Source organism: Callithrix jacchus, chromosome 15 (genome assembly GCF_049354715.1).
Source record: "Callithrix jacchus isolate 240 chromosome 15, calJac240_pri, whole genome shotgun sequence".
Taxonomy (NCBI): Eukaryota; Metazoa; Chordata; class Mammalia; order Primates; family Cebidae; genus Callithrix; species Callithrix jacchus.
In genome coordinates, this window is record NC_133516.1 from 63,636,732 (window position 1) to 63,649,882 (window position 13,151).

Below are 13,151 nucleotides of genomic sequence, written 5' to 3' on the forward strand. Positions count from 1 at the left end.
GAGAGAGATTGAGATTTAGAGGTCTGGAATGAGAGGAGAATAAAATATGGAAACTAAACTTCATCCTCCAGTTCATGCCTATATAGTTTCTCACTACTGGAAGTGTCTGAAACAAGCTACACAGCTCCATATCTTTTGAATATACCATTCCATCGGTCTACAATTCCTTACCCACTCATGCCTGTTCTTATTTGTTATTCCTTGTGCACTTGAATAACTCTTTCTAGCCCTTCTCTGTTTGTAGGTATCTTCTCCCTTTTCTTCTTCCTGCTCTTGACTACCCCAGTATTCTCTGTTCTGTAAACAGTAACCAAGGAGAAGTCAGCCATTTTATTTGGCTACCTAAATTAGCATTGTTCTGATTACAGTGGAGAGCTCTTTGAGACAGGCCACTTCACGAGTCACTCCAGCATATGGGTAGTGGCCATTCTATTACAGTTAGTGCTCGGTTTCTGCATTACAGTAGCCCAGGAGCTTTTGCCTGAGAAAATAGACTAGTTAGAAGGGGACTTTGAGCATAGCACGTAAGTGATAAATCTCATACAATAAATACTTATTGAATTGAAATTATCCCGTCACTTATAGGTGAGTCTCCATTCTATCCGTAGCAACTCACGGCCCTCATTTTTCTATCCTTCTCTTTTCACTTTTATCACCATTCTGAGAAGTGATTGTTGAGCATCTTTTATCAGTCTTTGTAGAGATGTAGAAAGATATTGTAGATAAAATGTGTGTCACAGTACAGGATATGAGAATCAACTAGAAAATTAGCAATGAAGTTTTATTTCTGCCAAATTCTCTCAGTTTCACAAATATTCTCAATTGCTGTCCCAGGGATTTGCTAAATGGGTAAATGAAGGCAGACATGTATACTTTAATAATGGGGTTACAGGCAAATAAAACAAAATATGGCCTCATTTGTGAGATAGTATAATTTGCTCTCACTTTCTTTAACCAAAAGGTTTTTACTTTATTTTATTTTATTTTTATTTCTACTTATGTATTTACTTATAACCTGCTGTTTTGGAGAGTTTCATCTGAAATGCTTGGGACAAAAGGAGTATTCAGTTACAGATGAAAATAGTTTTATTTCTCTTATTTTAGATGGGTAGTGACCTAAAAATTATCTTGTATTAGAACAATTATGTTTATAAAACCAATGTCTGTCATCATATGACCGTACTGTTTGATTACAGGTTTGGGGGCATTTCAGTGCCATTTTGGAAAAAAAAAAAAACCACGTTATTGCATTGCTGGTTATAGTTGGTGGTTCTTCCTTTAAAAAATTACTTAACCAAGCACCGCATGTTCTCACTCATAGGTGGGTGTTGAACAATGAGAACATGTGGACTCAGGGAGAGGAGCATCACACACTGGGGGCAGTTGATGGGGGACTAGGGGAGGGACAGCAGGGTGTAGGAAGGGTGGGGAAGGATAATATGTGGAGAAATGCCAGATATAGTATGCACCTGTGCAACAACCCTGCATGACCTGTGCATGTACCCCAGAACCTAAAGTAAAATGAAGAAAGATAAAATTATTTGACTATATAATTAGAACCAAGTATTTGGCCTGCAAAAAAAAAACACTATGTATAATTATTTTCTTCTAACATTTGTTTCCAGGAATGGTGTTATATTAACATTAAGTTCAAAAAGAACAAAATTTATATCAGTTTAAATCCTTGCACTATTGGGATAAAAGAAATTCACCAACGTCCTATGTAAGACAATTGCATTGCCATCTCCTAGAAAATAATGTCATCTCTTTATGTGTTCTATTGTTCTGGCTGTCTACAAATATTTATCCATAAATATATGATAATTTGAACATATTTTGAATGCTCATTAAGTATTTATATATTGTACATTTTTTGTGTGATAAATGTAACACAGGTAGATGTTAAAATCAATACAACTTTCAATTGAAATAAACTACCTGCAGGTCTCATCCAGAAGCTTAGGTTTTATATATTGCCAATTTAAGAGGAAAAATCTCAGACTGCTTGTGGATTCATGAATGTCATGAATTGCACAAGGAAGAGCTATTCAATTACTTCTGCCTGTAGAGTTAATGGTCTGCCTACTTCTCAACTTCTACAGTGCCAACCCTTACAGACCCCAGGATACTGTGTTAACAGAGAGGGTCTTTATGTAAGTATACCTTGAACTCTTGGTGTGGGCAGCCTTGTAATACAAAGACTCTTTCTCAGGCTCAACAAAAGATGCTGCTATAAAGAAAAGTGTTAAGTGGTAGGAGATCATGGAGTTTGATCCAAAGTTCTTTGGATTTTGGTCATGGTGATTTTGGAGTTCTATTTTTTGCCTGTTCTTACATAATAGCAGAACTCATATATATATGTTATTGCATCTTAGGTTTTAGGGTACATGTGAAGGACATGCAAGATTGTTGCATAGGTACACACATGTCAGTGTGATTTGCTGCCTTCCTCCTCATCACCTATATCTGGCCTTTCTCCCCATGCTATCTCTCCCCATCTCCCCATCCCCTGCTGTCCCTCCCCTGTTTCCCACCAACAGACCCCACTGTCCCTCTCCTAATCCCCCCCATAGACCTCAGTGTGTGATGCTCTCCTCCCTGTGTCCATGTGTTCTCATTGTTCAACACCCACCTATGAGTAAGAACATGCAATGTTTGATTTTCTGTTCCTGTGTCAGTTTTCTGAGAACGGTGGTTTCCAGGTTCATCCATGTCCCTACAAAGGACATGAACTCTCCTTATTTTCTTTTAGGAACAACTCTTCCACCTCTTAGTCATGTGTTTTTTTGTGTGATTGACACCAAAATCTCTGACTTCCTCTCCCTAGTCGCCATCATAGGTAGCCATGTGATTCAAACATGGACAAATAGAGCACCACACAATACTGCCCATAGTGATTAATCCTGGGTGCTTAATCCAAGATCAAGTTCTTTAACACAAAGAACTTTTAAATCCCTTAATCCAAAAGTGCCTGAAATTGTTCCTGTTTCCCATCATTTCCATTTATTGTATAAGCTCGTTTGAGCTTTTGCTGTCACCTGCAGTTGAATGAAGCTTCACTCATACAGAAATACTTTTTTGCTTCACCTTGAAACAAGATTGAACATGAACAGTATTTTGTGTTCAGTTTTAGACTTTTTCCAATTTCAAAATCGTTTCAAATTTGCAAGAATTGCCAAATATGAAAAATAGTATGAACAAAAATCATATGGTTATCCAGATTTTGCCTTTGTTAACATTTTAGTACATTGATTTATCTTCTGTTCTCGCTCTCTCTCTCTCATTCTCATTCTCCCTCTACTCTCTCTCTCTAAAACACATGGATACATGATAACTATATACATATATATATATATATATATATATATATATATATATGGTTAGTTTTTGAACTATTTCAGGGTAAGTCAGATAGGTAGTTGTAGCTCAATGTGCATTTCCTAAGAATACAGATATTCTTACATTATCACATCATAGCACACTGATAAACTTTACAGATTTACATAAATATACTCATTTTTATCTAACCCTATAGGCATATTTTATTTTCTTCAGTTACACAAAGCAGTAATGCCTTTTATAGAATCACATCATCCTACTCCTACAGGAGCTAGATGGGATTTAGGTATTACATTGTTTTCCTGTTTCTTTAGATTTCTTTAGCCTGAAACAATTTCGTGGTGTTTGTTTTTCATTAAGTTTTTAACGGTGCCATCCATACTTGTAAAATCTCTGTTTTGCTGGTCTAGTGTTTTCTTATGATTAGATTGAGTTTTCACATTCTTTGCTAGAATAATACATGGGGATACTGAGTTCTTGTCAGGGAATCACATCCATCACATCTAGAGCCACACAGCATCCACCCAAGACAGTGTTGATAATAACTCTGATAAGAAAGTGTTTTCTGATTTCTCCAATAAGTGCTTGCTTTCTACCTTGCAAGTAATAATCTGTGAGAACAACTCTGAGAACCATAAAGATATCCTGCTTTTCATTAAAATTTCACAGTAAATTTAGCATATGTGAATTACTCTTGCCTCACTTCCTTCATGTTTGAAAATGAGACTTCTGCATATAAGTTGCCTATTTTTTGTACTTCAACTTTTTATTTTGAGATTATTGTAGATTAACATGCAATAGCATAAAACAATACAAAGAGATCACATGTACCCAGTTTTCCCCAATGATAACATCTTCCAAATAATAAGAAATATACCAACAAATATACCAAATAATGTCAGGATGCTGACATTAACATAATCAAATGAGGCATTTCCATCACAATAGGGACCTCTCATGTTGCCTTCTCATCCACTTTGTGGAAGCCACATCTACTTTGCTTCCATCTGCACATTCTCCTTAAATTCTGGGAGTCACTCATCTGTTCCCTATTTATATAATGTGGTCATTTCAAGAATGCTATTGAAATAAACATACAGTGTGTAACCTGTTAGAATTGACATATTCGATCAGCATAATTCATATGACTGAATAGTATTCCATGGCATGGATGTTCCATAGTTTAACTGTTCACCTATTGAAGGACATCTGGGCTGTTTCCAGGATTTTACTATTAAGGAAAAAAAAAAAGCTGCTATAACCATTCATATACAGATATTTGTGTAAACATGAGTCTTTATTTATCTGAGCTGAATGCTTACAAATGCAATTGCTGAGTCATATGATAGATGCATATGTACTTTTTAAATAAACTGTCCAACTTTTGAGAGTGGTCATTCCAGTTTACATTCTTAACAGCAATGTGTGAACAATCCAGTTTCCCTGCATCCTCACTAGCATTTGGTGTCGTCACTATTATTATTGTAGCTATTTTCATAGATACATAGTGATATCTCACTGTGGTTTTAATTTGCATTTCTCTGATGACTCATAATGTTAAATATCTTTCTTGTGTTTATTTTCTATCTATATCTCTTCAGTGAAATGTCTCTTCCTGTCTTTTGCCCATGCTGTAATTAGGTTGTTTGGTTTTTACTATTAAGTGTTAAGAATTCTTTACATATCTTAAATATCAGTCCTTTTTTGAATACGTGGCTCTTGAATCGTGTCTCTCATTCTGTAAGTTGTCTTTTTTATCTCTGAAAGTGATTCTTACTGGGCTAAATATTTTAATTTTTATGAGGTCTAACTTATCAAATTTTTTCTCGTAAGGGTCATGCTTTTGTATAAGAACTCATGTTTAGCCTAAGAACTCTTTGCCTAGCTCTATATCATGAAAAAATTTCTTCTTTGTCCTAAACGTTTTATAGTTTTGTGTTTTACATTGAAGTTTGTGGTATATTTTGGTTTCCATTCAATTTATTGTGATAACGCAATATAAAATTAGCCATCTTAACCATTTTTAAGTGTGTTGTGCCACTTAAAAGCATATTTACATTACTGTGAAACAGATCTTCAAAACATATTCTTCTTGAACATCAGAAATTCTATACCCATTAAACCACTCCTTTTCTGTCCCTTTGACCAGCTCTTGGTAACTGTCATGCTACTCTCTGTTTCTAGAATTGTGTCAACGTCAGATACTTCATATTTATGGTATTATACAGTGTTTGTCTTTTAATACAAAAGATTGGTTTATTTCACTTAACATTATGTCATTTTGTTTTCCTTTTGGTATAAGGTATGAGACTTAGAGATTATTTTATTAGCTGATTGATTTACTGATTGATTATCGGTGGATATCCAAGTGAACCTACACCTTTTGTAATAAAGGTTATCTTTTCTGAATCTAATTATTTTGACACCTTGATCAAATAGTAGTAGGGGATTTTTGAATAAATCTGTTTCTGGGTTGTAGACTTTTGCATTGAAATTCATAAAATATATTGGTCTGTAATTTATTTGTTTGTTTATTTTGTACTTTTTGTCTCATTTTGCTCTCAGTGTAGTTTGAGCTTCATAAAATAACTTGGGAATTGTCACCCTCTTATATTTTCTGGAAGAGATTGTGAATAATTGGTCTTAATTATGCTTTAACTGTTTGGTTGAACATTTAGGGGGACAGTTTATAAATTACAGATTCAATTCCCTTAATAATTGTAAGAGTATTCAAATTATCTAGTTCATATAAAGTAAGTTATAGTAGTTTGTGTCTTTCGAGAAAATGGTCCCTTTCATCTAAGTTGTGAAATTTATGCAGGTAAAGTTGTTTATTAATACTCTGTCCTAATCCTTTTGATGTTTCTGGGTTCCATAGTGATTATCTTCTGTTTTGTTATTGATTTTGATAATTCATGTATTTTTCTTTTTTTGTTAGAAATGTCAGAAATTTGTTAATTTTATTAATCTTTTCCAAAAACAGTTCTTGGTTCTATTGAATTCCTCTATTGTTTTTGTATAAAATCTAATTGAATTCTGCTTTGAGCTTTCTCATGTCCTTCCTTCTGTTTACTTTTATTATTCTAGGTTTCTGAGGTGATTAGATTGTTGATATAAAACTCTCTTTTTATAACATATGCATTTAGTGTTACAAATAGTGTTCCAAAAACTATCTTTTAATTGTTATATTTAAACTATTATTATTTAATGAAATTATTTATATGTTAGAGATAAATTTTATCATTTATTTTTTGTTCTCTAGATAATGTTTTTTAATTTTTCTGTTTTCTGCTATTTCTGTTTCCTTTCTATTTCAGTGGTTTCTGTAGGTATGTGTATAGAAAAAAATTAACCTTGCCCAAAGAGAGGTCTGGCTTTTGACCTAAGATTTTGGGAGGTGACTCTAGCGATGTCATGCCTGATAAGAGTATCTTTGCTTATCTGGGGGCCTTAGGTCACACCATGTTATGTAACAATATAATCTAGAGTGGGGACTTTGAGCCACACCAGATAGTCTAATAATATGATTTAGAGTTGGGGTTTGGGCCACAGGATATCTGCTTGACTCTGCTGAAGTCTGAGATTAGCTATGTGAACAGCCATTCAGGTTTATGTGACCTAATAAAAACCTTAGAAACTAAGGCTCAGGTGAGTTTTCCGGGATGGTGATGCTTCATGAATAGTGCCATAAATTATTCATGGGAGGAGTTAACACTGACCCATTAGTAGAAGACAACTGGAAGCCACAGGTTTGGAACCCTCCTAGGTTTTACCCCTTGCATCTCTCCTGTTCGCTGATTTTAGTTTGTATCCTTTAACTGTAATAAACCACAACCATGAGTATAACAACTGTCAGCAAGTTCTATGAGTTTTTCAGCAAATTATTAAGTGTAAAGGTAGTCCTGAGGACCCCAGAACTATTATTTGGTATAGAAGTGGCAGTGGCTGATTCTTTTCCTCTATCCCCTCTATTCTTCTATTAGGCCCATCTATTGAATTTTTTTTCCCAGTTAATTGTATTTCTCAGTTCTAATATTTTATCTAGCTCTTCTTAATATCATCCTTTTCTTTGCTTTTTGTTTCTTCACTGAGATTTTCTATTTATTCAGTGGTTTCAGGTGTGTTTGTCTATGCTTGTGGAAGCATTTTCGTCATGGTTGTTTTAAATCTCTGCCTTGGTATTTGCATCTATCAATTGTCTTTTTAAATTTAATTTTAGATATTTCTTTTTCTTGCTATAATAAGTAATTTTTTAGCCTGGATATTTTTGTATTATGTTATGAGCTTCTGGATCTTATGTATACCTTCAGGTTTAACTGTATTTTCTTTTTCCTTCTTTCTTTTCGATACTGCTCCATTGGGGAAAAGGAAAAAGGGCACTGTTTCATTACTGTCCTGTGAAGGAACAAGTCATGGTTTCCTACTCAATCTCTGTTGACACCTGAGAAGGGTGCTCCTCCTTACTGCTGGGTAGAGACTGGAGTTGGGGTCTCTTATGGTCTCCACTGACCTTGTAATGGAGCTCAGCTTGTTACTTCTGGGTGACAGTGATGGTGTACACTCTCCTCTGGTGCTTTTTTAATACTACCACATTTTGTGCTGGGGCACCTAAGAGCCTACTAAAGGTGCAATCTGGCTCTCTACGTATCTCTTGCTAATGTTGGCATAGACAGAGTCATTGTTTTTTCTGTGATGTTTGCTGAAATAAAACACTTATTGTCTAAAAGTTTCCTGTCTTGTAGGCTTCCCTTTTTTTGCTCCTTTGACAAGATCGACAGGCTTCTAGTGGATTTTTATTTGTTTCTTTTGTCTGTATCTGGTGTATTTTTGAGTTGTTCCTTCTTTGGGACTAGTCTAGGATATATAAGAAGGCCCACAAAAGTCACAACCATAGCTTTCCCAATGTCCCTAAGTCACCAGTTAGTCTTCCTGTCAGAGTCTTATTTTTGTTTTATATATATTATCTAGGGTTTTTGGTTGTAGTTAGCAAGAAAAATAAGGAAAATATGTCTGTTCCATTTGTTCATAAGTGAAAGTCTCTAAGTAGATTATTTTTAAATGCCTCCCCTAGGTTCACATTTCTGGTTGGGTCTAATTGCTACTATACAGCAGAGAGTTTTTTGAGTGGCGTTCGGACTTTTTATGTATATTGGCCTTTCCATAGAATAAAGAGGAAATGGATGGACAGCAGAGGCAAGGTTTGTTTAGTGATTTATGTTTACTGTTAAGTTCCAAGAGAGCAGGAAAATTTTTCTCTTGTGTTTCTGTTCTATTTTCAACTCCAAGCAGAACTCCTGGCATGTGGTAGAAACTCAAAACATGCTTCCAAAAGACTTATTTGTTTTAAAAATAGCTAAAGACAGAAAATGACAATTCTTAATTGTTTTTTTAACTTGATCACCAACAATCAACATTGTCCTATGGTACCTCAAACATGCATAAAGTTATGAAAGGTCATAACCTTTAATTTAGTTACACTAAAATTGTCTTTAATGGGTAGACTATTCTAATCCCATATGGATAATTATTCTAGAAAACACAAACCTATTTCTTCTGTTTTGAGAATATTTTAACCCTTGCCTCCAAAAATTATGAATACATGCACCATATAATCTGCTCCACTGGGTAATTTAATAGCAGTTTTGGGGAGAACCTTTGTAGGTACAGCTCTTATCACTTCATTGCTGGTAATTTCCTGACTTAAGAGGCAGTGGGAGACAAGAAAGAATTATTGGATATGATAAAACATGCTGGGTTTAAACCAATTTCTACTCCAAAAACACCCATGGAGATTTTTCACACAATAAAATTTGAAATAATTAAAAAATAGTTAATATTTTTCCATAGTGAATTCTGCTAGCAAGAAAGTACAACTAGAAGAATTGGCAGTCTGAAAAATTATAAAACAAATGTGTTATTAGAAACATGCAATTAAAATAAATTAAAATGGTGAATGAATAGGTTATATTTTATGTATTACAATTTCATCTATAAACATCCATATTTTGGGATGCATAAAAAGGATAAATGGTTTATTTCTCTGTTTTATTAAACCAGTAAGTCACTGGAAAACACACAAACCCACAATTTATTTGCTTGTTTCTCATTCATTTGCAAGACAGGATGAAGATAATGGCTCAAAAATGTTTCCCATCTTCATCAGGGCCATACATCCTATTGATTTCTTGTTTTCAACAAATGGTGACAAGCTGTAAATTCTGAAGCACTCTATACCCTGTCTCCTCACCCCTCCATTTATAACTACCAGAAGCAGACTTTCTATCTCCTTTTGTAAGTTTAATCATTAGTTTGTAATCTTAATATCATCCATTTAGCTCTCAACAAGATATTGTATATTGAGTTTGAGGCTTTTCTTTCTTTCTTTCTTTTTTTTTTTTTGGAGGAATAAAAGGGAACATTTTGCATCTTAAAATTGATTTTAATAATTTAGAACCACACATGAACGTTTGTTCTTAGAAACTGCAGCCAAATCCCAAATCAGTAGATTTGATTATTGAAAGCACAGAATAACAATTGCATTGCAATGTATAAACATGCTGATGGAGAACAATAGAATGCTGTGTGCAACAGCTTTGATTTACAGATCAGCATGGGCAGATTGTTTTTGATCTTGACCTGTGAATTACTGATACCCTTAGATCAATGAAATTATTTCCTTTCAGCTCATGTCAATTTGCTTTTCTTTTAAAGAATTCAAGTTTTTTTCGGTAAGGGCTCCTTTGTCTGCTTCCCTGAAACCTAATGGTTCAAATGAAATTAAAAGAAGATTCCATGGCATCTTTATATCTTAGGTAACTAACAAATGTTGCCTTAGAATGACAGTCTTTCCCCCTCAATGTAGCAATTATTGCCCCTGTGTATCAGATTCTTGAAGAGTCCTGGTGCATTTATAAAGTCTTGATCCTTATCATGTATCTGCCTTTGTCACTCTTCTTTACCATTTGACGATAGGGAGTTTTCTTATGTTTTTTTTCTGTAACATAGGGAAGTGCTCAGGATGGGTTGTTAAATTAAAAAGCAAACTGTCGAAGGATTTTGGAGTAGATTAACAATTTTGTAAAAAATAAAAGTAGATGTACATATGTGCCTGTGTATGTACAGAAAAAGTCTGGAAGGCTCTGCCCCTAAATTTAAAATGATTATACCTTAGAAGTAGATATAAAAATATTTTTTTAATTTTTGTGTATTTAGTTATTGACTGAAATTTTCACAAGAAACATGTATATCTTTTACATATAATATTGAAACAAAAAAATGACATTTACAGTGAGTCTTTGTAAACTACACAAGTATAACACTTACATTCAAAGCCCCATACAATTTATACCCGGCCGATATTTCCATCCTTATAACTCACTTTGTTAGGGTGAAGGTAGGCAATATGACCTTCAGCATTAATTGCAACTTGCTTTTGTGCTTCTCTAACTTTGTTTTGACCAAAGTGATCTTCCTCTTCTTTGTAAATGCCTCAAGTTTATGTGTGATGTTCTCTGAATCCTGGTCTGCTTTAAGGACCATCATGTGTCTTTTATCTTTCATCATGTTTTCATATACCCAACAGTTCTGCCTATCAACACCAAGAGCAGGGTTTACTGAGCTGCAGAGAGTGTGCCACCATTACAGTTTTTGACAAACCCATGTGTAACTTCTAATATTACATCATTTATTGCAATTGCCTCATAGTTTTCTAAATGTTTTTATATGGATAACTTTATATAATTAAATCTGGTGGAACAATGTATATGATGAGTCAGTTTTAATGGCTATTTAAAAAACTTAAAATGTCTCATATATTAAGAATGGTAATTGTTCACTGGTCTGGGATAAAATATCTTTTTGTGCAGATGAGTTGTCTACTTTGGATATTCATATAGCTTTGTGTAGGATAACTTTATTTTTTTAATTAAATTTTAGGTTTTGGGGTACATGTGCAGAACATGCGAGATAGTTGCATAGGTACACACGTGGCAGTGTGGTTTGCTGCCTTCCTCCCCTTCACCCTCATCTGGCAGTAGGATAACTTTAAAATAATTATCTCAAAAAAATGATGTCCTCTTTACTCTATAGTAGTTCCTGAGTGTTTGAGATTCCACATTTTTAATATATACGTCTGCTGACAAATTTTATCACCTGACTTACTCTGTCTATGCCTCATTTCTTCATCTAGTTATAATAATAATACCTATCTGATAGAGTTGGGAGACTAAATAAGATCATTGTAATTTAAATGAGCTTAGAATACTCCCTAGAACAGCTATGTAATATCCCAATCAATTCTCACTGGGAACTCATCTTGAGAGTTTGGTAAAAATGATTTAAGTATAGCACTTATGACAGTGCCTGACACAGTAAGTACTCAGATGTCATGGATGATGAGGATGATGATGATGATAATGGTAATAATGTGATGGTGGTGATGATAATTATGTAATTGATGAAGATAATTACTACTAAAACTAAAAAGGGAATGTTGAAGGTTTGGACAAATGAGCACAACTGGGAGATGTACTCCATCCCACTTTTGATCACCAACCCATAAGTCATGGATGGGGTTGTGTCATCCCTAAGGAAGGAACACCATTTCTTATTTTTCAATCCGGGGGTTGCCCCTTTTTGTAACTCATCTATTCAAAGATAAACATTTCATTAAACTTATAAGAAGGTGTCATGTAACTTAGTGGTCTCCTTAGAAATCACAATATATATAACTCATGCAAACATGTTTAAAGAGTAACTTATAGAAATATCTCTTCTTTCTTTCTTGTTCCTATTTCTAATTTCTTCCTTACAGCATCTCACAAAAGTATAGAGGCACCACTTAAGCTGTTTTGCCTCAGGGCGAGTGTGTATTTCAATGCCAACTGCAGAAGTTTTCTGTAAGGCATTTTTCCTTCCTGAATTTTGTTTCTTAAAGACTGAATATTCTGAAAATCTGATACTGTTGAGATTCAGAAAGCAGTATCTTCAACATAAAAGCCTCGGAAGCAGCTTCAGAAGCAAAAGTTCTTCTCTGACTCTCTCCTGTCCTCCTGTCTCTTAGTCTCATTCTCCTCCTAGGCTAGTCATTCTAGGAAACTAGAATCCCTCTTCCCCAAGGTGAGTCACAGAAGCCAGAAACAACTTTACCCAAAGCCAGCCATAAAACCTAAAAATCACTACTCTAATTCCTCAGATGTTCTGTGCAAAACATGGCCATAGAGGAATTATCTGACCTACCTCGTTGGCCTGTAGGTTATAAGATTCCCCCAGTCCAGAGAGAGTCTTGCCCCATATCCAGAAGGAAGAAATACATGCTAAGAGAGGCCAAAAAGAATCCAGAGAGATAGGCCTTGCTGAGTTTCTTCATTTAGTCTGTTAGAATTACATTATACCCTTTTTGTCCAATCATATTTCTAGACAGCTGTCCATACTTGTTGAACCTAAGCATAAAAAAAACAACAATTATAGCCGGGTGTGGTGGCTCACACCTTTAATCCCAGCACTTTGGGAGGCCGAGGTGGTTGGATCAAGAGGTCCAGAGATAGAGACCATCCTGGTCAATTAGGTGAAACCTCGTCTCTACTAAAAATAAAAAAAAAAATTAGCTGGGCGTGGTGGCTCACACCTGTAGTCCCAGCTACTTGGGAGGCTGAGGCAGGAGAACTGCTTGAACCCAGAAGGCGGAGGTTGCGGTGAGCAGAGATCGTGCCATTGCACTCCATTCTGGGTAACAACAGCGAAACTCCATCTAAAAAAAAAAAAAAAAATTATTCTTATGTCACTGATTTTAGATAAACCTTTCAAGGTCAAAG

At 34.8% G+C, this 13,151-nt stretch overlaps 1 long non-coding RNA gene across 1 annotated transcript in view; it reads left to right on the forward strand.

The window, feature by feature from the left end:
• The first annotated feature begins 361 nt into the window (after positions 1 to 361).
• Positions 362 to 13,151, forward strand: part of LOC118147902 (uncharacterized) — a 122,717-nt gene continuing 109,927 nt past the window's right edge. The window contains exon 1 of the long non-coding RNA XR_004734605.2: positions 362 to 524. This is a non-coding gene — a long non-coding RNA (uncharacterized LOC118147902). The remainder of the gene's footprint in view (positions 525 to 13,151) is intronic.